This window comes from Dromiciops gliroides, chromosome 3 (genome assembly GCF_019393635.1).
Source record: "Dromiciops gliroides isolate mDroGli1 chromosome 3, mDroGli1.pri, whole genome shotgun sequence".
In the NCBI taxonomy this organism is placed as follows: Eukaryota; Metazoa; Chordata; class Mammalia; order Microbiotheria; family Microbiotheriidae; genus Dromiciops; species Dromiciops gliroides.
This window is the reverse complement of record NC_057863.1, coordinates 569,809,749-569,836,866: the sequence shown is the minus strand read 5'-3', so window position 1 is coordinate 569,836,866 and position 27,118 is coordinate 569,809,749. Positions and strand designations below refer to the sequence as shown.

General features: G+C 37.2%; 1 protein-coding gene across 3 annotated transcripts in view; it reads left to right on the top strand.

The window, feature by feature from the left end:
- CAB39L (calcium binding protein 39 like) overlaps positions 1 to 27,118 on the top strand; it is a 140,871-nt gene that overhangs the window by 33,222 nt on the left and 80,531 nt on the right. The window contains exon 2 of one of the 3 annotated variants that reach the window (XM_043991132.1): positions 21,247 to 21,454. The exons of 1 other annotated variant lie outside the window; for it this stretch is intronic. The gene's annotated coding sequence lies outside the window, so the exon portion shown is untranslated. Of the gene's footprint in view, positions 1 to 21,046; positions 21,455 to 27,118 lie in introns of those variants that run through there. One more of the 3 variants, XM_043991131.1, reaches the window with a different exon arrangement.

Here is a 27,118-nt window from a genome sequence, read left to right as displayed (position 1 = left end):
CTCAGGTCTTCCTGACTCCAGGGCTGGTGCTCTATCTACTGCGCCATCTAGCTGCCCCTATTTTAAACTTTTTAAAAAACTCTTCATTTTTTAGTTAAGTAGGTCTCATTGAATTTGTGCCCAAGTCTTCCCTTCTGTATTTGACTCTTGAGCATCCCTGACATTACAATAATACTTTATATTTTTTTGTTTACTCATTTTTCCCCCCAGCCTTACTTCTTTGACTGGGATTTTGCATTAGAACCAGGTTCTAATAGTGGCCTTGTATGGGCCTTCCTCTCTTACCTGCACCTATGTTCTTTGGGTTTTGAATGCTGTCTTCTTCAAGGATCACAGGGATGAGTGGAGCCAGAGAGCTCAATATACTTTTAGTGGATCTCATATGGTCAGATCAAGGGTATGGGACCTCCTGGGTTTTCCAGATTCCATACCTTGAATTGTTTCAAGACAGCATAGCTGCAGACTTGCCCCTAGATGAAGTTCCAATAGAAATAGTTGGCCCTAGTCTCTGTCTGCTGGCTCAAAGACTCAGCAGCCCTCAGCAAGTTTAGAACTATGTTGCTTTAATCCTGTTTTGGGGCATGGAACTAAGTCACCAATATGTTTTGGGACTGCTATTGGTTCAAGTGTTGTTCTAGGCCCAAGGCTTAATCTGTGATCACCTCTTGATGACCTCCCACTGCTGACCTAATTCTGTTCTCAATTTAGCCCTGAACCTGTGGTCCACCCTACTGTCTTTTTAGAGCCCTGGAGGCTGATTCCAAAACCCCACATCCTCCGGGTGACCCTGTATAGCTAGCCTGGGCCTAGGGATGAGTCCTCAATCCTGGCTAACCCCTTTACTATAGTTCCAGCCCTGATCACTTACTTGCCTATGGGTCAAATTTGCAATAGTGGCACTGGAAAGATGTCCCACTATAATTTCTCCTCAGATTTCCTTTCAGGGCAGAATTAAAACCTCTTCTTACATCTTTGTTGGAGTAGTTGTGAAGGAGTTGGGCTGTAATGTTTTTTCTTATGTAATCATCTTGACTTGTCTGTGATTATGGTAGTTTTGCTTTCATGGATGATGACTTTAGATTGCTATATTTTAAAAGACTGAGGTTCCTGAAAGTCTGACAAATAGGGACACCATTGTACTAGTTTTATTTAGTTAAAGTATATCTTGGGGCAGCTAGGTGGCGCAGTGGATAAAGCACCCGCCCTGGAGTCAGGAGTACCTGAGTTCAAATCCAGCCTCAGACACTTAACACTTACTAGCTGTGTGACCCTGGGCAAGTCACTTAACCCCAATTGCCTCACCAAAAAAAAAAAAAGAAGACTAGTACTCAGTATGTATTGGCAGCAAATTGACCTGATGTCTGGATCTTACCTGTTTGAAATCTAGGAACCATCTTTGACTCCCCCGCCCCCTTCCACTGTATGCTGTTATCAAGTTATGTTGATATGTTCTAGAAAGCATCTGTCAAATTCATCTCTTCCCATTTCCCACTGCTACCACTCACTAGTGTTGGCTCTTTTACCTACCTAAGCTATTATAATAACTTTCTCTCCTGTTCTCCTTTCTAAATTAACTTTGTTGATAGAGAGAATAGAAAGAAGACCTAGAGATCATCTATTGCAACCCCTTCTTTTTTGAGGTCCCAAGAGGTTAAACATTTTGCCCAAGAGCACCTAGGAAACAAGCGGAAGTCCCATGACTCACGTTCAGCACCCTTCCCTATACAAAATAAACATAGGTTTTGTCTTTAATTCCTCTCTGCATATAATTTCACTGGTGTAGGCATTCCCTCCACTAACACAAATAATATTCTCATCCTGTCTTATACTCTTTTGGGGAGGGGTCAGTGAGGCTTAAGTGACTTGCCCAGGGTCACACAGCTAGTAAGTGTCAAGTGTCTGAGTCCAGATTTGAACTCAGGTCCTCCTGAATCCAGGGCTGGTGCTTTATCCACTGCACCACCTAGCTGCCCCGTGTCTTATACTCTGACAGGGAAATTCATCACCCTATAGCCAACCTTCTGGTATTGATCCTTCTAGCATTTAATGAGACTGATCTTTCAAAGAGAAATATCCGGTCTTTGACCAGTATTCTCACAAAACTTCCAAGAGCTTGTATCCTGATGCCGTGTCCTTTAAGAACACTGTGTAACTTCTATACCATGTTGTCACTATCTACCCATGAAACTGTGTGGACATAATTTAAGAATCAAATCCTTCATTCGGCAAACTTTTGAATATATACTTTGTCCAAGGAGGTATAAAGATAAATAAAATATATATCCTGCCTTCCCTAAGTTATTATCTCATGAGGGTAAGGAGAGATGTACATCTAATAATAATAATAGATGAATTTTATATGGTACTTTAAGGTTTGTCACATACTATATATACGCATATACATATTTATCTCATTGGATGAATGAATGACAAAGCATTTATTAAGCATTTACATTAAGCTCAGCATTGTGCTAAGTGCCAGGAGTTGAGGAGAGGAGAAAAATTGCGAAGCATGTATTGAACTTATTGTGGAAGGAAGGAAGAGTCTGTAGGGTCTATAGACAATAGCTACCTGGCATATGTGAATGGCATAGACCTCAAAAGAGGAGAGATTACTAAGTGATGGAGGCAGGGAGAAAACCTGGATGTATCATTGGGGAGCAAGGAAAAGCATTTCAGCTCCTCAGCTTCAACCAGAGAGACAAGGGGAATGAGTGAAGAAAGTGCAGCTGGTACTAAAAAGGACGATCAGGGAGGTTGTGTCATCAAGGGGGAGCCAAGTTTCAGTAATAGTTAGTAGTTGGAAAGAGTGGGAGATGAAGAATTTTAAGATGAAGAGGTTTGTTGTCTGTGGTACAGGCATCCCCCAGAGCATAGTGGAAGAGCTGAGTGGAGTTTGATTGAAACTTTGGGGAGGAAGGGTTGAGGAGGATGGGAATAAGGAATTTGGGGAGAGGGGAATTAGGGTTTGGATGATGACCTGCAGAATTTCAGAATTACTGGGATATAAAAAGTGTGACCTGATGTGAGAATGTTCAGCTTTGAGAGGGTGCCAGTCCTCTTACCAAATGAGGTTGGAGTTTAGGCTACAGGAAGTGTCTTATGATGGAAAACATTGCCTTGAGGCACACAGACATCATCAGGCCTGCTCCTTGCTGACTTCCCTCAGACAACATGCTAGGCCCAGTAGGGGACAGAAGGTACAAGGGAGCAGTTACAGGAAGGTTTGGCTACTCTTCTCTGCTGAGGAGGCAGGAAATGAGGCAGCACCAGGTAGCCTTAGACTCCCTTTAGAGGGGAAATAATTTCCATTATTTAATGTATATTTAAAGAAAATTAATTGAAAGTGAATGAAAATAATTGAAGTACATTGGTTAGTTGATGTTGAATATATTAAATGAGGCTACATTGTGTGAAGCCATACAATTTTCTGAATAAACAAATGGTTTTCTTTGAATAAAAATCTTAATTTTTTTCCTTTTTTCTTCTTTTTACTTTCCTTTTTAAAAACTGTCTTTCATAGTAATAGTGAATAAAAAGGAAATTGTTTTTCCTTAGAAACTACTGTAATCCCTTAGTTGATAGTATGGAGAACTAGAAACCAATTTTTAATTGATATTTTAAAATTTAAATTTGATTGGTATCCATTGGTTTACATTGCTTACATTTCTCTCAGTCTTCCTCCTCTCCCTCCCCCATTTAGTCATGCCATAAAACAAATAAATTTTTAAAGAGAAAAATTAGCAAAACTAAAATAGATTGAAAAAGACTGAAAATATATGCAATGTTCCATACTCATATACCTCCCACCTATCTCTTCTTTGGGGCCCTGCCTGTGATATTTGGGTTTTTTTAGGAGTTATTTGCATCTTGTTTCCTGAATGGAGGGGAGGGGTTGATTTAAAAAAAATTTTTTTTTAATCCCTTTTTTAGCTTCTTGTCAAGAGCCCATAGCCTTTGACACAGGTGTAAGTGAGAATAAAGAACTAAGAACTATTGTCAAAAATGCAACTGTTGCTGAATAGTCAACAGCTTCAGGTTTAGAGACTTAAAACGAGGAAGAAACTTACAGGCTTTGTTTTAACCCGCGTCATTTTACATGGAGGATAAAGTGACTCTCCAAAGTGCTTATAGATACTAAGTGGCTAAAGTAGAATTTCACATTTAGTACTGGATTAGGCCTCAGAGAACATCTAGTCCAACCTCCTCAGTTTACAGAAGAGGAAACAGAACCAAGGAGGTTTGGTGGTCAGACAGGAGGAAAGCATCACAAAGGGTTTTGAACCCAGGGGCCTTGGATTCCAAAACCAGTTGTCTTTCCATTACTGCATGCCTCTTCCTGTTATGACAGTTACCGTCTTCTAGTTCCTTTTTGGTGTTCACTGTACCCAAGACTTCAGGGAGCTTGCAGCATAACCTGGTACATTGCACTTCTCTAGGGACACACAAAGCACAGGGGAACGTAGACACAGAGAGCAGTATCCAGGAGTACCAAAGCCTTAGAACAGTTTTCTCTGCTCTGGAGAAGGTTGATCTGGCTCTTTTTCTCCTTTCAACTCACACATCTCTACCTTTGCAGTTCATGGGTCAGTTTAAACACTAGTCCAATGGCCTGGACTCTCTCTTTTTTTAACCTGCTGCTTTTAGGTAGTCTTAGAGTGGGAAAGAGGCTGTTAAAAGCTATTGGCAACAACCACAGCCATCTTCCCCTCACAAATTAACTGCCCTGCCTCCTGGACCATGGTAACAATTTGCCTGTCCATTTTCCCTTGCTTTTTTGCAATGCCGATTCAGATTTTTTTTTCTTTTCGGCCTGAAACATTGACTTACAAACTGTCCTCTTTAAAAAGCTTATCATTATAATTTTTCTAACATCAATTTTTTCACCTTGTTGATTCCTTCACCTTTAAACTTTTAAAATTGATGTCTTTGGCGGGGGGGGGGGGGGGGGGGCACTGGGGTTTAAGTGACTTGCCCAGGGTCACACAGCTAGTAAGTGTCAAGTGTCTGAGGTCAAATTTGAACTCAGGTCCTCCTGAATCCAAGGCTGAGGCTTTATCCACTGTGCCACCTAGCTGCCCCCAATATCTTTTTTTCTTAAATCATCTACATTTTATATTTTATCCCCTATGCTCCTCTCCAAGGTCCATCCTTTACAACAAAGAATAAGAAAGAGGAAGGACAGGAATCTAGTTCTGCAAAACTGGCCACACTGAAGAACTTTGAAATTTTAATCAGAATCTAGATGTTTCCAAGGATCATAGAGAAAATTACATATAAAATAGGTAGAGAATCTCGAAGTGGTTTTGTTCTGTTTTGATGATCTTAGGAGAAGAGGGGACATGGGAGATGTTAAGGGCTAAAATTCTAGCTAGTCTGTCTAAAATATCTAATGAGTGGTCGCCAATAAATTATAAGCTTTAGCAAGAGTTAGGCTTTTCAGTATTTATTAAGGAGAATAAGAATTTGGTAAAAAGAGAAAGAAAGGCCTACATTCATCTATCTCTTAAAGGGAGAGTGCATTTCTAGCTTCATTCTCCGCCAGAGTCCACAGGAAAGAGCCCAGGACAGAGCGCTAGGCTTCCCCTTCTTCCTCCCACCATCAACTGTCACTTCCTGATGCCAAAGAAAAGATGCATGGTCTTGCCCTCAGAAATGTTCACCTCATGGCGGAGCTTTTCTACAGTAAGTCTCCAGCAGGTGGCGTCATTCCAATCATTACAGAGAGAAAGGAAGGATACTTGGGAAAAAATAAAGAGGAAAGAGAAGGAAATTATCTTTTATTAATAAGAGTACATGAGATGAAGATTATGCAAATATGGAGGAAATGGTGAGAGACATGGACTTTTCATGAGAAGGTGTACATGTAAAGATATAATAGGTGTGGCTGATCTTGGTGATTCCTCAAAATGGAGGTGCTAAAAAGAACTAACCCATGGTAGACAGGGTCTACAGGAAGGGTGTCAGGAGGCAGCTAAGGCATGAGGTTTAAATCCTAAGAATTAGGGGTAGCTGTTCTGGGCTCTTCCCCAAAATATTAGCTCAGGAGGAACTCACCAGTGGGAGGAGAAGAGACCTACAGGGAGTCAGGAGGCTCACAAGAGCAGAATAATTAAAAAAAAAAAAAAGAAAGAAGGGAAAGAACATTATGCCTAAAGGCACCACAGGTAATGAGCCAATCTCAATACCTAGTATTCAGGATATCCCAAAAGTCTTAATGCAGTTTTGAACTTTAATAATTTCAGGAGTATAAATGCTGTAAATTTACAAAAATATCTTTTGAAATTGTGTTTAAATTTCTTCTATTTAGTTTTGCAAATTTTGAATAATACATTTTTAATTTTAATTTTAGCAAAACGGGATACTCTATCTTTCTGTTCTTTATGTGCAACAGTTTCTAGATGATACATTCTCAGACCAGTGGGTAGGTAGAAAAAGTGGTCATCTCAGTCATCTGATCCATTCCCATTAGTGTTTTTCTTGAGGGTTTTTTGTCAAAAGTGTTGTGTTTCCATTAAATTCTCGTTCTTTGAATGATTTCAAGGCAATCCTTTTAGTAGCTACTGATGAAAACTTTTTATAATGTAAAAATTGACTAATAGAGAGTAAAACAAAATATAAAATAGATAATTTTGCTTATAGGAAATTTAAAAGTTTTTGTACAAACAAAACTAATATAACAAAGATTACAAGGGAAGCAGAAAACTGGAAAAGAATTTTTGAAACAAATATCTCAGATAAAGGCCTCATTTCTCAATTATATATGGAGAACTGAATCAAATTTTTAAAAATACAAGTCATGGGGCAGCTAGATGGCGCAGTGGTTAAAGCACCGGCCCTGGACTCAGGAGTACCTGAGTTCAAATCCGGCCTCAGACACTTGACATTTACTAGCTGTGTGACCGTGGGCAAGTCACTTAACCCCCGTTGCCTAAAAAAAAGACAAAAAAAAAAATACAAGTCATTCCCCAATTGAGAAATAGTCAAAGGATATGAACAGGCAGATTTCAAAGAAATCAAAGCTATCTATAATCATATGAAAAAATGTTCTAGATCACTATTGATCAGAGAAATGAAAATTAAAACAACTCTGAGGTACCACCTCACACCTATCAGAGTGACAAATACAACAAAAATAGAAAATATCGGATGTTGGAAGGGATATGGGAAAGCTGGGACACTAATCCACTATTGGCGGAGTTGTGAAAAGATTCAACCATTCTGGAAAGCAATTTGGAACTATGTCCAAAGGAGTATAGAACTGTGCATATACTTTGATCCAGCAATACCACTTCTAGGTTTATATGCCAAAGACATCCCTAAAAAGAGAAAAAGACCTATTAGTACAAAAATATTTAGAGGAACTCTTTTTGTGATGGCTAAGAATTGGAAATCAAAGAAATGCCCAGCTATTGAGGAATGGCTAAACAAGCCCTGGTATATGATTTTAATGGAATGTTATTGTGCTATAAGAAATGACAAGCAGGATGATTTCAGGAAGGCCTGGAAAGACTTGTATGAACTGATGTATAGTGAAGTGAGCAGAACCAAGAATCATTGTGCATAGAGACAGCAATATTGTTTGGTAAAGAACTGTGAATGACTTAACTATTCTCAACAATTCAATGATCCCAAAACAATCCCAAAGGTCTATTGAAGAAACATACTATCCACCTCCAAAGAAAGAACTGATATTGATGGAACAAAGACTAAAGCATGCTATTTTTCACTTTCATTTTTTTCTTTTATTCAAGTTTTCTTGTACAAAATGACTAATAATGGTAATGTTTTACATAATCGTACTTGTATAATCCATATCTGATTGCATACTGCCTCAGGGAGGGGGAAGGGAGCAAGGGAGGGATAAAAATTAAAATTGACTAAAGAGATACATAGCACAAGGCAGCAGTTATGTTGAATTTTAACAAGAAACATCAATATTTTAACATTTTAAATAATTGACCTTTTTAGTTTTTTTGAGTTTGTAGCATTTATAAATCAGAAGTTATTAAAGTTTAAAGCTTTACTAAGATTTTTTGGGACATACTATATATTCATTGCATGGCATAGCATATACATAGCATATAAATAAAGGAAAAGTTAAATTATGGGAAGAACTAAAAGTAAAATTGTATGAGTGGGGGACCTCATTGTATTATTTTCAGACTTAAGTTGATCTAAGAATGATAAACAAAAAAGAAGTTAAAGACCGGAATAGAACTTTCAAAAAAGTTAATTATGATAGTTACTCATTTTTTTTCTACTTATGAACAAGAAACAGAAAGGAGTTTATAGTCTCAACTGTGAATGGCTCTTATAAAAATTGGTAAAATTTTTGAAAATAAAAATCTCCCAAACAAATGCAGAAAAAGAGAAAAATCAAACATCTTTTAATGACCATAGTACAATAAAATTATACTTAATGAAGAGCCTCTGAAGAAAGGATTAAAATTAGTTAGAAATTAATTTAATCCTAAAGAATTGGTAGATCAAAGGACAAATCATAGAAACAACAAAACATTTCCTTAAGGAAAATGACAGCTATGAGATAACATACCAAGACTTTAGGGAAGCTGCTAAAGCAGTCCTCAGGTAAAACTTTTCTATTTCTAAATTAATTTATCAGCAAAAGCAAGAAAACAGATCAGTAAATTGATTATGCAATTAAATTGAAAAGCAACAAATCAAGAATTAAATACAAAACAGAAATCTTGAAAAAGTAAAATATATTGAACTGATAAAACTAGGAGCTGTTTAAGAAAATTAATAAAAATTTGGAGCAGCTAGGTAGCACAGTGGATAGAACACTGGCCCTGGATTCAGGAGGACCTGAGTTCAAATTCGGTCTCAGACACTTGACACTTACCAGCTCTGTGACCCTGGGCAAGTCACTTAACCCCAATCACCTCACCACCACCCCCAAAAAGAAAAAATTAATAAAAATAGATAAGCAATTGGTCAGATTAAAAAAAAGAGGAAAACCAAATTGTACCAAAAATGAAAAGAAGACAAGTCACAGCAATTGAAGGTTGAATAAAGGAAGCCATCAGAAAAAGTAATTGAACAAGTCATAAATGAATTCCAAAAGAAAAAATGCATGTCCAATTGGATTTATAAGTAAATTCTATCAAATAGGAACAGAAAAATTAATTGTAATATTATAAACTGTTAGCATAAGTAGGAAAATAAAGAATCCTTCTAAAATCTTTCTGTTTTATAAATCTATTCTTGATGCTTAGAGAGAAAGAAACCTATAGATCAATATCCCTAATGAACACTGATGCAAAAATATTAAATAAAACATAGCAGAGTCCACAGTAACATCATTTAAAAGCTTATACATTGGGATATAAACCTAGCAGTGGTCTAAAGACATCCCCCAAAAGAGAAAAAGACCTATTTGTACAAAAATATTTATAGCAGTTCTTTTTGTGGTGACTAAGAATTGGAAATCAAAGGAATACCCATCAATTGGGGAATGGCTAAAAAAAGCTGTGGTATATGATGGTGATGGAATATTATTGTGCTATAAGAAATGACAAGCAGGAAGATTTTTTTAAAAGCCTGGAATATTGTTTGATGAAGAACTGTGAATGACTTTATTCTCAGCAGTACAGTGATCCAATACAATCCCAAAGGACTAATGATGAAACATACTATCCACCTCCAAAGAAAGAACTGATATTGACTGAACACAGACTGAAGCATGATATTTTTCACTCTTTCATTTTTTTGTTTATTTGAGTTTTCTTATGCAAAATGACTAATATGGCAATGTTTTACATAATTGCACATGTATAACCCATATTTGATTGCTTACTGCCTTAGGGAAGGGGGAGGGAGGGAAGGAAGAAAAAAATTTGGAACTCAAAACCATAAATAAAAATGTTTACTATTTAAAAAAATATAATAAAATGCCTTTTTTTTAAAAAAGCTTATACTTTGGCACCTGAATGGATTTATATAACAAGTACAGAGGTGGTTTAATATTTAAAGAAAATAAAACAACTATAAACACAGGGTCATATTAATAACAAAAATAATACAACCCATGTTATTATATCAACATGTACTGAAAATGTTTTTTTGATATCATCCAGTGTCTGTTTCTGTTTAAAAAAAAAAACACTAAAAGCAAGACTAAATGAAACTTTCTTGTTATGTAAAATATGGTAAATAGTATCTCTTTAAAACTAGAAGCCTTGGGGGCAGCTAAGTGGCAGCAGTGGTTAAAGCACTGGCCCTGGATTCAGGAGGACCTGAGTTCACATAGGACCTCAGACACTTGACACTTACTAGCTGTGTGACCCTGGGCAAGTCACTTAATCCTCATTGCCCTGTCAAAAATTAAAAAACAAAACAAAACAAAAAAACAAAAGAAAACTAGAAGCCTTTACAATAAGATCAGAAATGTCCTTTATCATCATTAATATTTGATAGACTAATACTAATAATATTAATACTACTTAATACTAATAGCATTTATATAGCACCTACTATGTGCTGGGTATTGTGCTAAGTGCTTTACATTTAACCTTCATAACAACCCTAGTTGATAGTTGCTATTATCATTTTACAGTTGAGAAAACTGAGGCAGAGGTTAAGTGACTTGCCCAAGGTCACAAAGCTTCTATAAATGTTACCACTAGCAATATGAAAAAAAAATGAAATCAAAGGAATAAGCATAGGAAAAGAGGGGGGAAAACTTGTTTTTTGTAGATGATTTTTTTCTGTCTGGAGAACTAGAGACTAGTCAACTAAAAAGAACCAGAAAAGAGTCAAATAAAATGGATTAAAACAATAACTTCCGCAGAGTTTCAGGATAAACAATAAATCTATATAAATCATCAGCATGTTTGCATTTACCAACAAAATCCAGCAGGAGGAGATAGAGAAATTGCATTAAAAAATAACTGTACTCTATAAAATATATGGGAGTCTACCTTCTAAAACAAACACAGGAAGTATGAGTACAACCATAAAACACTTTAAAAATAAACAGAGGGGGCAGCTAGGTGATGCAGTGGATAGAGCACCGGCCCTGGAGTCAGGAGTACCTGAGTTCAAATCCAGCCTCAGACACTTAACACTTACTAGCTGTGTGACCCTGGGCAAGTCACTTAACCCCAATTGCCTCACTAAAAAAAAAAAAGAAAGAAAGAAATCTAAATGATTATACATATACATAATACACACACACATATATATATATATATACATATATTTGTATGTATAGATGTAAAAGTAACACCTTCCACAGTTGAGAGGATAAAATGAAATCATGTCTCCAAAGCACTTTGCCAAAAATAGGTACCGGTCCCAGGCCTCGTTTTCCATTGTTTGGCCTCTTGATGCCTTAGCTTAAAAGGCCAAGGTCTCCCACTGCTTCCGGGGCCATCTCCAGTTGTCCTGATCTATACTTTGCCACTTGACCCAAATGGCTCTGGAGGAGAATGAGGCTGGTGACTTTGCACAGCCCTTCCTCACTTAAATCCAATTTCTTGACATGACATGACATCTATCATGGTACTCTTTGAGAGCAAAGGACATACAACAACAAAATGTTAACTATTATTATAGTTATTATTTTATTAATTGTTTGTCAGTAGGCTAAGCCAATATAATAAAAAATGACAATTCTGCCTAAATTACCTTACTTATTCAGTGTTATGCTAATTAAACTGCCAACAGATTATTTTATAGAACTAGAAAAAATAATAATGACATTCATTTGGAGGAACAAAAGGTCAAGAATCTCAAGAGAAAGTTAAAAAAAGAAGTAGGAAGAAAGCAGTAGTAGTACCACATCTGAAACTATACTATAAAGCAGTAATTAGCAAACCTGTTTGGTACTGGTTAAAAAAGAGAGATCAATCAAGGGCAGCACAGTGTCTGATAAATGCAAAGACTCTCAACTATTGAGATAAGGATTCACTTGTTGGTGTTTTTTGTTGTTGTTGTTGTTGTTTTTAGCGAGTCAATTGGGGTTAAGTGACTTGCCCAGGGTCACACAGCTAGTAAGCGTTAAGTGTCTGAGGCCAGATTTGAACTCAGGTACTCCTGACTCCAGGGCTGGTGCTCTATCCACTGCATCATCTAGCTGCCTCCCTTGTTGGTGTTATTGTTGTTGTTGCTTGCTCTTCATTCTTGAAGAGGACCATGACATCAAAAGGTGATGTCATGATTTGCAGTGAATTGAATTTAAGTGAGGAAGGGCTGTGCAAAGTTACCAGCCTCACTCTCCTCCAGAGCCATCTGGGTCCAGTGGCAAGATATACATCTGGGCAACTGGAAATGGCCCAGATGTCAGGGTTAAGTCATTTGCCCAAGGTCACACAGCTAGTGTCAAGTGTCTGAGGCTGCATTTGAACTCAGGTCCTCCCGACTCCAGGGCCAGTGCTTTATCCACTGTACCACTTAGCTGTCTCCTAAGGATTCACTGTTCAACCAAAGGGCAGCTAGGTGGTACAGTAAATAGAATGCTGGGCCTAGAGTTAGGAAGACTCATCTTCCTGAGTTCAAATCCAGCTTCAGACACTTACTAGCTATATAACTCTGGGCAAGGCACTTATATCTATTTGTCTCATTTTCCTCATCTGTAAAATGAGCTGGAGAAGGAAATGGCAAGAAAACCCCAAATGAGAGATCCAAAAGTGAAACACAGCTGAAATACCTGAAGAACAACTAATTGAACCCAAACAGCTAGAAAAACTGGAAAGCAAAGTGGAAGAAGTTACCTGTTACAACATATACAGAAGAGAAAATGGGTGATTTTGATTACATAAAAACAAAAAGGTTTTGTATAAATAAAACCAATGCAACTCATTTTCCATAACCTACTCCATTTCACCACAGATAGTCATATTCTTAATCTTACCATTATATACCAATGTTTCTGATCCATGTTCATGCAGTCTAAATTCCTGTATCTGATCATTGTTGTCATGCCACCTTTGCCACACTCTCTGCCTTGCAACTCCATGCTTTGTTCTTCCTAACAGTGACCTCCAGTCTCTCCACTTGAAAGATAGCAATTCACAGAGTTAAATGAGTGGTTGGAGGAGAATATATTATGCCTCCAGCAAATCTATGAAATAGGGATAGCTGTCTTTTTCTCAGACAAGGCAATAGTAAAAACAGACATGGTTAAAAATGATAAGTAGAGAATTATGGAGAAAAAGAGAGACTAATAAGCAAATCCTACCACACATCCAGTGAATAATTTACTCCGATATTACATAAATTGAAAAAAAAAATTAGAGTGACATCCTGCCAAACTCCTTCAATGAGAACAAATCTGATCCTGATACCCAAAGTAAGGAGAGGTAAAGCATAAAAATATATTATTTCATGGCTTATAAAGTGCTTTCATTACAACTTTATAAGGTAGATAGTATAATACTATCCTCATCTTAACAGATGAAAACAAAATCAAACCCTGAAAATATAGAAGTATGTTATTTGCCCATGGTCACATAGCTAGTCAAAATTAGAGCTAGGATTTAAACTAAAGTCACCTGACTTCAAATTTAAATAGATTATAACATAAAAAATATAAAATATCATTCAAAATTTGAAATTTGTTTTATTAGTATCTTTTTAATTTGGGGGGGGTTGTTTTGTTTTGTTTTGTTTTTAGTGAGGCAATTGGGGTTAAGTGACTTGCCCAGGGTCACACGGCTAGTAAGTGTTAAGTGTATGAGGCCAGATTTGAACTCAGGTACTCCTGACTCCAGGGCCGGTCCTCTATCCACTGTGCCACCTAGCTGCCCCCAGTCTCTTTTTAAAATGTAAAGGGATTTTTATAAACTATTTTGAATTGCATATTCAATATCATTCTATTATTATTTATGCTTATGTTTATGATAATTGATTTTCTGATAAGCATAGCAGATTTATTAGTTTTAAGAAGCTTTGACCATGTACAATGTCTTCACTTCCTTTCCTTTCTCATTCTTCTTAAATCTCTACAATCTGACTTGATCTCATCATTCCACTGAAATTGTTTTCTCCAAACTTACCAGTGATCTCTTAATTGCCAAATCTAATGGACTTCTTTTTTCAATATTCATCTTTCTTGACCTCACTGCAGCTTTTGACACGGTTGATCATACTCTTCTTCTCTCTAGATTTTTACAACATTGCTCTCTCCTATTCTTCTTGTCTGACCAAATGCTTCTCTGATGCTTTGTTGTATTTTTATCCAGATTGTAGCTCATTAAACATGGGTGCCCCCAAGATTCTATCCTGTCCTCTGTTTCTTCTTCCTCTATACTATTTCACTTGGTAATCTCATCAGCTTCCATGAATTCAATTATCATTTATATGCTGATGATTCTCACTTGTTTATCTTGCACTAACCTCTCCCTGACCTCTAGTCTCTCATTTTCAATTGCCTCTCAGACATCTAGAATTGTATATCCTGTAGACATCTTAAACTCAGCATGTGCAAAACTAAACTCATTTTCTTTCCTTCCAAACTCTCCTCTTCCCAACTTTTCTATTACTGTCAAGGGTACACCATCCTGTCAGTCATGTAGGCTCACAACCTAGGTGTCACCCTTGACTCTTCACTGTCTATGTCTAATCCAAATGCTGTCAGTTATCATATTTCTCACATATACCCTCTTCTCTCTTCTTACACTCCAACTGGTTTTTGTCCTTCATTTTCAAAAAGGACCAATGACATCATGGGGTGATATCTTGACTTGTCCATGAATTGGATTTAAGTGAGGCAGACTTGCACCGTTATCAGCCTCAGTCTCTTCCAGAGTCGTTGAAGTCCAGTGGTAAGACAAAAGTCGAGCCCACTAGAGATTGCCCGGGTTACAGTGGATGACCTTAGCGACTTTGATGTCTGACTGAGCTCTGAGTGCCTTCATGACCATTCTCATCCAAACATTACACGAGGGAAGTCTTCTCATGCTTGGGCTAGACATCCCTATAACTCACTGACCAGTTTGAAGACTTGATTTCCCTCAACCTGGTTTAACCCATATGCCTAGATGCTTTTACTGGGTTGCTGCACATGCTGCCACTTCTTGGAGCCACAGGTGAGAAGTGGGTGGACACCAAAGATGGATGAGCAGCTCTGAAAAGGACTTAGCAAGTCCTCATAAAAGAGGTGCTAGTCTTCCCTGAATATATACCCCACTACCCTGGGGCAGGCTCACTCTACTTCCCACCTCAACTGACAGCCAGCTGGTTGGTCTCCCTTCCTTAAAGTCTCAATCTGGTTTGTCTTCAATTCAGCTATCAAATGGATCTTCCTAAAAGGGAAGTCTGACCATGTCACCTCAATCAACTCCACTGGCTCCATGTCGCCTCCAAGATCATACAAAATCATAGTTTGGTGTTTTAAAGCCCTTCCTAATTTGACCCCTTCCTACCTTCCCAGTCTTTTTATCTTACTCAGCTCCATGTACTCAGTGATATAGTGACACACTAGTTTTCACTAGTCTTTGAAGCTTGGAACTCTCTGCCTCCTGATCTCCCTGGCATCCTTCAAATTTCAGCCAAATCCCCCTGTCTGCAAGAAGCCTTTCCAAGTCCTTAATCTTTGTGCCTTCCTTCTGAGACTATCTCCAGTTTATTCTGTAAATATCTTGTTTGTATATAGCTGTTTATATTTGTGACTGTGATGCTCTTGAGAGCAGGGACTCTTTTTTGGCATTCAAAGCCCTTCATAACCTAGTCCATTACCCGCCCCCCCCCCCATTTCTAGTTTTCTTACATCTTAATCCCCTTAGCCCCTAAGTACTTTTCCATCCATTAACACTGGCCTCCTTGCTGTTCCCAGAACAAGAGAGATACTCCATTTCTTGGCTTGGGGAATTTTTGTGGCTCTCCACCCCCCATACCTAAAATACTCTCCCTTCTCTGCCTTTTGGCTTCCTTTAAGTCCTGGCTAAAATTCCACCTTGCACAGTAAGTCTTTCCCATTTCTTCTTAATTCAAGTGCCTTCCCATTTATCCTGTGTATAGCTTGTTCATACATATCTATTTGCATATTGTCTCCCCTGCTAGATTGTAAGCTCCTAGAGGACAAGAACTATCTTTTGCCTTTGTATCCCTAGCAATTACATAGTGCCAAGCACATAGTAGGTGCTCAGAGCCTACTGACTGACTGACTAACTGTACCTGATACATGCATCCCATTCTCCATCTGTTGACACCCTCCTTCAGATCCAATTTGTGTCTCTCTGTGTTTTGTTTTTTCTTTGACAAAATCCTTACTTGTTATGTCTCTTATCCATCCTCTGTTAAGTCTTCCAGATAATCCAAAATAATGCCCTACTCTTAGAGTATGGTATTTTGTAAGATTATTGACTTTGGTTTTGTCAGTGATCCTGGTATGATCATTGCTTTTTCTTTTTCTTTTTTTCTTTTTTTTGCAGGCAGTGGGGGTTAAGTGACTTGCCCAGGGTCACACAACTAGTAAGTGTCAAGTGTCTGAGGCTGGATTTGAACTCAGGTCCTCCTGACTCCAGGGCTTTAACCACTGCACCGTCTAGCTGCCCCAGATCATTGCTTTTTTGAAGTATTTTGTTCAGAGTATAGGAATCAGAAGTTAGGATTAGATTAGATGATCTACATTGATGAAGGAATTGGAACATTTTCTTTCTAGCTCTGACCTAGATTTGTCCTGCTTCAATTTCTCAAATCCTGCTTATGGTTTTTGAAGGGATGTCATGTGGAAGAGGGATTAAATTTGTTTTGATTGGTCCCAGATAGCAGAACTGGGAGCTAACTGTTGGGTAAGAAGTTTCAAAGACACAAATTTAGCCATGATAGGAATTCCTGTTCAGATATGAGCTAATAAATGAGATAATTTCTCACTCTCTTTTGAGCTAGGATCTGTTAATCTAAGTTCCTTGGAATTTATTAATTACTTAATAATCCTTATTACTTAAAAACTGTTCTTGCACCTGAGTGTCAGGAGGTGGCCATAACTTTGTTGACTAACAGAAAAAAGCAATGCTCCTGTGGTGGTCCTTAGGCAGGTCTTAGAACTACATGGTCAAAGCTGCTTGTCCCAGACCGTAGGGCCCACCTTCTATCTATGATCTATTACAGAGTCTTTCTAGCCTCTAAAATACAGCAGGAAGAAGCCAGGAATATTCACTCAGTTTTATAATTACAGGGCTTTAAAGATATTTCCAGAGTTTTGAAAGCTATATTCTTTGTCAGTAAAAGAGGAAAAGGGCATTAATTTATCAGATATACCAATTAGAGAATAGGAATCTCCTATTTATGTAGAACCCAAATAACCAGAAAACTCATGTGTTGAAAGGATAAGACAGTCTTTATTGAAGATGTATTCAGGAAAAAGTTTTTAATTAATAGGGCAAATACAAATTGAATGATAAAACATCCAGTATGTGCAAAGTGTTAGGGATACAAAAATTAAAAACAACACAGTCTCTACCCATGAAGTTTACAGTCTAAAAGAGTGATAAACTAGCTATACAAATAACTTTAATACAGGTTAGAAAATAATTAAATGCACAAGGGAAGCCAAGCTGGACTAATATTCAAAGAAAGAGAAAATCACTTTTATCTGGGAGGGTGGAAGGGTGGAGAGCAGTTATGGAGGGGGTAGTACCTAAAGTGAATTGTAAAGAACCACCTCCACATCTCTGATGGCTGAAATTCTTCCCTTTTTTTTTCTTTTCTTTTTTTGGTGAGGCAATTGGGGTTGAATGACTTGCCCAGGGTCACACAGCTAGTACGTGTTAAGTGTCTGAGGTTGGATTTGAACTCAGGTCCTCCTGAATCCAGTGCCGGTGCTCTATCCACTGCACCACCTAGCTGCCCCCCCCAAATTCTTCCCTTTTAAGCCTCAGTTCAGTTCTCATTTTGAAGCCTTCTCTGGACCCCAAATAGAAATAGTCCTTACCTCCCTTTTTATTTAATTGTACACTCACATTTTAATGGTTACTGATGTGTTAATATGCTTGGTCATATATTTTATGGTTATTGGTGCATTAATATAGATTTTATGTATTTTATAATTAATGTTTTATTCATCCCATCTTCCTACTAGATTGTAAAGTCCTTGAAAAGCAGAGACTGTAATTTTTTTAATCTCTTAATATCTCACACAATGCTTTTTCCATAGTAAATGCTTAATAAATGTTCAATTGTGAGGGTGAAATGAGTTTACATGTAAAGCTTTTTGTGAATCTTAAAGCACTATATAACTACTGTAGCTATATAAGGACTATATAGTTATCATTATTATTACTATTACTACTACTACTACTACTACTACTACTACTACTACTATTGTTTCCTAATTTCAGCTAATTTAAATTTTAGTTGAAATTGGGAAGCAGAATCCAGGATAAAATTATTTACTTTATTTATTTGGGTCTAGGGATTATAGCTCATTCTGATTGTCATGTACTGTTTTGGAACTTACATTCTCAGAATTTTTAGAGAATAAGATAAAAATTATACTTAATACAATTCTAGGCTATTTGCTGTCCCTGAAGACCTATGACTTAGCTATCTCAGAACTTAGATAGGACCTAAAGGATGAATAGTAGCGGTTAAAAAACCCAAAATGCTAGTTGGGTGAGGACCTGCTGGGTAGGAACAGGAATGAAACCCCAAAGTCAGCTCTGGCTGCTGTGTTTACTTACACAGCAGGTGTGTATAATTAACCAGTAGCTTCAGTTCTCACTTCCGGATTTCAACACTACCTTACCTTATCTCTTAAATCTGACAGGCATATATTGATACTTCTTCCTTCCATGTCACACCCTTTTCCAAGTTTTGCAATAAGATACACAATTTCAAATTGTACCACTGAATGCTTTAAGAGTATACACTAATGAATCATTTTATGTATACTTTAATGTAAAAATAGCTAGCATTTATCTTGAACTTTAAGGTTTGCAAAGTACTTTACAGTTATCATGTTTTGTCCTCACAACAACTCTGGGAGGTTGATAGAGGCAGATAAAGGTTAAATTACTTGCCCAGGGATCAAACAACTATTAAGTGTCTGAGGTCACATTTAAATTCTGGTCTTCCCTATTTTTGAGTAGCTGGGTTGTACAGTGGTTAGAACACTGGGCCTGGAGTCAGGAAGACCTGAGTTCAAATTCAGCCTCAGACACTTACTTGTTGTGTGACACTGGACAAGTCACTTAATTCTCTTTGCCTCAGTTTCCTCATCTGTAAAATGAGCTGGAGAAAGAAGTGGCAAACTGCTTTTGGTGTCTTTGTCAAGAAAACTCCAAATGGGGTCCCAAAGAGTTGGATAAGACTGAACAACAAACAACATTTCAGGTTCCATATTCCATCAACTGTGGCATCTAGTTGCCTATGTATGTTAAACTTCTAAAAACAGACCTTATGATCCCCATTGAAAAGATGTATATCATAGCCATTCAGTGCTAGAAGAAAACATTTTCCAACTGTAATGTCTTATTTAAAGTTAAATTGAGTGGTATTTCATTTCCAACATCCTTTCTGTTATTTTTTCCTTATCATCCTTGCCAAAAATCTAATCTTAAATATTATTTTTAAAATTCTATAATTTATAAAACTTTTCATTTCACTCAAATTGTTCTTGTTGGAAATAAAATTCTATATACTAAAATGCTGCTACAATGTTTTTCCTTATTTTGTTTATCTCTAGAAGACATAGTCATTGTTTTAGTATTTGCTTTTTCAACTTTGTTATTATTATCAAGAATAGCATCTTCTTCTAAAGAATTAATAGCCAGTATATGAATGTAATGGAATACTGTTGTGCTGTAAGAAACAATGAGCAGGGGGTGGCTAGGTGGCGCAGTGGATAAAGCACCAGCCCTGGATTCAGGAGTACCTGAGTTCAAATCTGGCATCAGACACTTGACACTTACTAACTGTATGACCCTGGGCAAGTCACTTAACCCCCATTGCCCCGCAGGAAAAAAAAACAAAACAAAACAATGAGCAGGCAGATTTCAGAGAAACCTGGAAGGACTTACATGAACTGATGCTGAGTGACATGAGCAGAACCAGGAGAACATTGTACCACAGTATCAACAACATTGTATTAGACTTGACTCTTCTCAGAAATACAGTGTTCCAAGATAGTTCCAAAGGACTCATGATGGAAAATGCTTTCCAAATCCAGAAAAAAAGAACTGTGGAATCTAGGTACAGATTGAACCATACTATTTCTATTTTTTTGTTTTTCTTTTTTGAGGTTTTTCCCTTTTGCTCTGATTCTTCTTTCACAGCATGACTAATGCAGAAATATGTTTAATGTGATTGTACATATATAATCTATATCAGATTGCTTACTGTCTTGGGGAGGGGGAGGGAGAAAAATTTGAAACTAGAAATCTTATAAAAACAAATGTTGAAAACTATCTCTACAAGTAACTAGAAAATAATAAAATACTTTTATGATTAAAAAAAAAAAAGAATTAACACCCAGGGGACAGCTAGGTGGTGCAGTGGATAAAGCACCGGCCCTGGAATCAGGATGACCTGACTTCAAATCACACACTTGACACTTACTAGCTGTGTGGCCCTGGGCAAGTCACTTAACCCTCATTGTCCTGCCAAAAACAAAAGAAAAACAAACAAACAAAAAGAATTAATACCTAAATATATTCGATTATCATTATTAATAAAAAGTCATCATTAGAAATGTTTCTATAAATTCTCAGTAGGATCATAAGGTAAAAAATAATATAATTATAGCAGTAGTCCCCCAGAATATGATGAGGGAAACTTGGACAAATAATCAACCAGCATTTGTTAAGTACCTACTATGTGCTAGGCACTAGGGATACAAATGCAATAAATGTGAATTTGTTAAATTTGTGATTTGTTCTGTAGGATTTTGTTTGGGGAGGGGGAGTGTGTTTTTTGTTTTTATTTGTTTTACCTGAGTAATCATTTTGTTTTCTTGCTTTACACGCATTCCTCTGACGTTATACTTAGTTGGGAGGGAGGAAGAAAGAGAGGGAGCTAAACTGGCTGTGTGGTATGTGTGTGTATATATATATATAAATGAGAGAGAGAGAGAGAGAGAGAGAGAGAGAGAGAGAGAGAGAGAGAGAGAGAGAGAGAGTGTACACAAGAGAGCTGGTTTGACCAGAAACAGAACTGCCCGTGACAGATTAAGAGACAAGGGAGGCTTGGAATCCGAGTCCAGGCAAAGGAGAGTGGAAATTTACAGCTGCTCCGCGAGTGTTCAAGTGATCATTTTCTGCTCACATTTTCCATTGGTAACAGTTGATCTTCAAAAAGACAAAGTCAAGACTGGATTGTGGAACTGCTTTTCTATGCCACGTGTCAGAAATAAAAGACAACATCTATTAAATGGAAGATAAAGACTACTCCATCTAAGGGACTTTGGGACTGAGAAAGAGAGAGCTGTCTTCAGCACCTCACCATGTGGCTGTTAGTTTTTGCTTAAGCCCGGATGTTCCTCTGAGGCTGGGTGAGTATCAGTCGGGTTAGCTCTTCTTATTTAGATCAATAAAGAAGTGTGGTTAACATTGTAACTCTTAAAATTACTGCTTAAATATGCACTTTTAAGATACAATTTATAGTTATGGTGCTGCGTTACCTTATTGCCTTTGTGTCTTGTAAACTGCTGTTACTAGGAGAGGTAAAAAAAAACACACAACAACTACCAAACAATACTTCTCTGTTGCCTAAGGCACTTGAATCATGACCAAGTATTCTGAGGCCATGGAATATCTTACTTTGGAAATGAGTTTTTATTTACAGAGGGTTTCCAAAAATAAAACAGTTGCAGTGTATCATTTTTCATCTTTTTCTCTAGACTGCCTGAAAATGTAGAAATTGATCATTTTCCTTATATAAAAGCCAGTCATTTGTAGTTAATTCAAAGCTAATATTAAAATCATATGATAAAATCCAATGTTAGTACAAAAATTACCATAAAACATTGCTTCAGAATTTGAATATCATATAATAAGTTCAAGTGGGAAAGTAGCAATATTGTTTAATTGCTAAATGATTGTTAGACCCATGAGAAATTACATATAATGAGTCATATAATAGTCACTAGAGTTAGATATGTCACTTTTCAGTAACACACTACAAAGCCAAGATAATAAACGATTCCAATGGTCTCTTGGTTTTTCTGCCAGGTCTCATCTGGTGTCTCACCTACATCTTAGCTTCAAGTGCACACCTTCCATAGTTATTGGTATTAATATATATGGGGAGTTAGGTATTTATAAGAAAATGGCAGCAAAGAGTTAAGAAATTTTGAAATATTTACCCGAATTCCAATAAATCTTTGTCTATTTATACGTGTTTAAAATAGGAAATTATATGTTAACATTGTGTATCTTTTAAAAGGCATGGATGAATAAATATAGCATGCAGTCATTCTGTTGGGGAAGAAAGGAAGTGTATGTTCTTAGCTGTTAAAACTGAGTCATTAAATAAAGATGTTCTGTGCTAGGCAAAAGGCTAATCAGTTCTCTGCCAGTTCTGCCATGGAATCACAGAGTTAGCAAGAAACATTATTTAGATATGGATTCAAGGGGAACTTTTAAGAAAAAAGAGAGTTATTTAGCTATCAAAGTTGGTTAGTATTTTTATAAGCATATTAAAATAGTTTGACTAATATAATAACAATAATTTGCTTATACTTCAGACATCTCCTTTATGTGGATAGGAAGAAGCCTATAAAACAGACTGAGGTTGTTATTGTCCTTGTTGGGTTTAGGGTTTTTGTTTGGTTTTTGTTTGTTTTGGACCTGCTGGTGGGGTTGGGGGTCATGTCTTTCACTGAAAGTTAAAAGTAAATAAATGAGTGATATTATCACAAAAGCATTCTCACTTCCCTGAAGCATTTCCCACACACACCCCTTCTTGAGATTGGCCACAAACTTGCCTTCTACCTTCATGGTTTTCAGAATGTTTCCTTTATATTTTGAATTGCTAATTTACTGGTGTTAAATTGGTACATTTGCAGTACTACAAGCTGTTACAGATTTAGAATTTGAGAATTACAAGCATTTCCCCAGTTTATCAATGGATTATATCCTGAAAATTTATTTATAAGTTGGATTTTGGAAACTCAAAATGTCATTTCCCTTTAGAAACATTATAAATAGTGGTTAAGTATCTATGCTGTCCTGCTAAGGCCAGTTTAACTCATAATATGACAGAAATGCTACACATTTGCAAAGAAAAATCATAGAAAACAGTACTCTTACAGCACAAATAATTAAAGCAGAAAATAGAGTTAAAGGAAAAAACATTTTTACTTCTTATAAATGCTGGTGTTTGAAGGAAAGTAGTTTTAGAGGAAGATAAAAAGAGAACTGAAATATTTGTTATGTCTATTTCCACCTAAAATTAATGTCAAATCACAATAATTACTCCTAGGTTTATAAGCCATAATTAAGGTTATTTGGGGGCTCATAATGGATCAAAGTAAAAAGAAAAGGAAATTTTTAGGAGAGAGGGACATATTAAACTAAGATTTATGTGAGATGGAGTTCACCTGAGATGGAAGTAACCAAGGTGGGAGATTTCAAAGGAGGAAAAGGAAAAGGACCACTGAAGGGTAGGCAAGGGCAAGAGTGGGGCTTAAGATGTGAGATAAGGCAGTTCTCCATCCTAGCCTTAAAGGGGCACTAGCAGGCCAGGGCAGCTTAGTTGCAACCTTGCAGTGGATATAGTGGAGCAACTGGCTATCAGTATGTATAGAACATCTGTCTGTCAGGTATTGGGCAACTTGGGTTGTACCTCTTGGTGTTTACTATATATTTATTATGTGTGTTTGTATACATGTGTGTATAAATATAATACATACGTATAGAAAGATTGTCTTTTTGTGGACATGCAACTGTTTATCTAGACATTTCCATATTTAGCAGGTCCAAATACAGAGAACCAATAATGTCCTTGAAAATTAATTGAAGTGTTTGTACATTGAAAGGTGAAATTAGCAATCCCAATGTCAAATTAGCTCAGCTTTATTATAAGTAAAATAAACAGCTCCATCTTCCTCTCTACCCCAGCCCATGCCTTTATTCAGGGGGAAGGGGGCTTCACATTCATGTTGATATCCATTCAAACATACTTTCCACCTGGTTGCTACTGTACCTCAGCCATGCTTGGGGACAGTCACAACCTTGATCTCTCACAGTTGTTCCACTCCCATGATCAAGAATTCATAAATTCTTTAATTCAATCATAACCTTCTGTGATTCCATCTCTTCCCCTAACTTGTTGTTTACAATGTGTCCTTCACCCCTCAGGACTCCCCATAGTACCCCTACTCTGACCTTTAGTTAACCGAGTTCACCTTATATTGTCCTTTATTTTTGGATCCACCCCCCACATGTGCCCATCCTTTTGCAACTCCTACTGAAGTTTTGCCAAACCTCAGTTTTGGATTGCTTTCAAAATCCACCTCCTCCTTTTCCTCTTCATGTGTAGCTGAATAGGGATAGAGGATGTCACACATCTGTGCTGACCAAGGCCACTACAAATTTAGTTTCTCCCATCTCAGTTACAACAAGGCAATCCTTTTTCTCCTTCCCAAATGACTTTCCATAATGGCTATTTCAAACCTTCTCTTCTTTCTTCAAGCTTCTCATACTATCTATTTCCTCCTTCTACCCTCTGAGCTCAGAACCTCAGTTCAGGCTTTATTGAAAAAAAAAAAAAAACAGAGGCCTTTTACTATGGACCATTCTCTGCTCCCCTTCCCATCACTTAGAACGCCTTGACATCATCCCCATTTCTATCCTTTATCCTCCTCTCTGACCAAGAGATGGGAGCTCTTCTCATGCAGGCCAACATCTCGAGAGGGAAACTTGATTCTTTCCCCTCCCATCCCCTCTGGCAGATTATCAGAACTTTCATCCCCTCTTCTTGCCCTTTAATCTTTTCCTTGTTCCAGGCTCCAACCCTGGACTCTACAAAGAAGCCAATTTCTCCCCATCCTTAAAAAGCTCTCACTTCATCAGACCATTTCCTCCAGTTCTCCTTCTGCATTTCACTTTCCTGTTCATAGCCACACTTTTAGAAAAAAACTAGTCAACTCCCACTTGGCTCTCATCTTTTTCTTTCTGGATATTTTCCATCTGGATTGTCCTTCTACCTTATTCATTGTTCCTTCTCAGTCCTTTTTGCTGGATCATCATGCACACCCCACCCCCTCCCTGCAAGTATACATTTTCGAGGTCTGGGTGTGTCTTCGCTATCTCTTTATATCCCCAGTGCTTTGCACAGTGCCTGGTACATAATAGCTGCTTAATAAATGCTTATTGATTATGGACTATATATTTTGTATGTACTTCTACTTCAGTTATACTTGTACATAAATAAATAAACCTCCTCCAATACAATGGAGAAAGTATATTTCTCTTCCCCCTTCCCCCCTCCCCACTTATATAAGAGGAGCTTCCCCCTTTTTATTTATTTTAAATGTCTTTAAATTAGTCTTCTTTAATCAATCAATAAAGTGATTTAGGGGCAGCTAGGTGGCGCAGTGGATAAAGCACCAGCCCTGGATTGAGGAGTACCTGAGTTCAAATCTGGCCTCAGACACTTAACACTCACTAGCTGTGTGACCCTGGGCAAGTCACTTAACCCCAGTTGCCTCACCAAAAAAAAAAAGAAAGCACTCATGAAATGGTGAAGATTTTAGAAGTTAGCTCTAATTACTAGGTAGAAAATTCCCATTCGGGGACATTTTTTCATATTTTTTGTAGCTTTTATCATTTTAAAAACTTGTTGATTTTTTTTTTTTTGCAGTACATTGAGGGTTAAGTGACTTGCCCAGGGTCACACAACTAGTAAGTGTCAAGTGTCTGAGACCAGATTTGAACTCAGGTCCTCCTGAATCCAGGACTGGTACTTCATCCACTGCGCCACCTGGCTGCCCCTCTAAATCACTGTTGATTAGAGAAATGCAAATTAAAACAACTTTGTGGTACCACCTCATATCTATCATATTGGCTAATATGAAAAAAAAAGGGAAATAATAAATGTTGGAGAAACTGTGGAAAAATTGGAACACTATGCATTGTCGGTGGAGCTGTGAACTGATCCAACCATTCTGGAGAGCAATTTGGAACTATGCTCAAAGTACTATGGGGGTTGTACATACCCTTTGACCCAGCAATACCACTATTAGGTCTTTATCCCAAAGAGATCATAGAAAAGGGAAAAGGACACACATGTACAAAAATATTTATAGCTGCTCTTTTTGTGGTGGCAAGGAATTGGAAATTGTGGGGGTGTCCATCAATTGGGGAATGGCTGAACAAGTTGTGGTATATGAATGTAATGGAATACTATTGTGCTGTAAGAAACGATGAGCAGGCGGATTTCAGAGAAACCTGGAAGGTTTTACATGAATTGATGCTGAATGAGATGAGCAGAACCAGGAGAACATTGTACACAGTATCAGCAACATCATGTGAAGATCAACTGTGATGGACTTGACTCTTCTCAGCAGTGCAATGGTCCAAGATAATTCCAAAGGACTCATGATGGAAAATACTCTTCAAATCCAGAAAAAAGAATTGTGGAATCTAGGTGCAGATTGAACTATACTGTTTCTCCTTTTTTTTGTTTTTCTTTTTTGAGGTTTTGCCTTTTATTGTGATTCTTCTTTCACAGTATGACTAATGCAGAAATGTTTAATGTGATTGTACATATATAATCTATATCAGATTGCTTGCTGCCTTGGGGAGGGGGGAAGGAATGGGAGGGAGGGAGAAAAATTTGAAACTAGAAATCTTATAAAAACAAATGTTGAAAACTATCTCTACATGTAACTAGAAAATAATAAAATACTTTTACAATTAAGAAAATAGTGATTTAGAGCATCTTTTCATATGACTATAAGAAAGCTTTGATTTCTTCATCTGAAAACTGCCATTTCATATCCTTTGACCATTTATCAATTGGGGAATGACTTGTATTTTTATAAATTTGACTCAGTTCTCTATATATTTAAGAAATAAGGCCTTTATCAGAGATGCTTATTGCAAAAATTCTTTCCCAGTTTAAAACCATGTTTTTCAAAGTGTGCTTTATCATTAAGAGTCTGTACAGGGTCTCACAGAGGTAGTCTGTGAATTATATATAGACAGCTAAG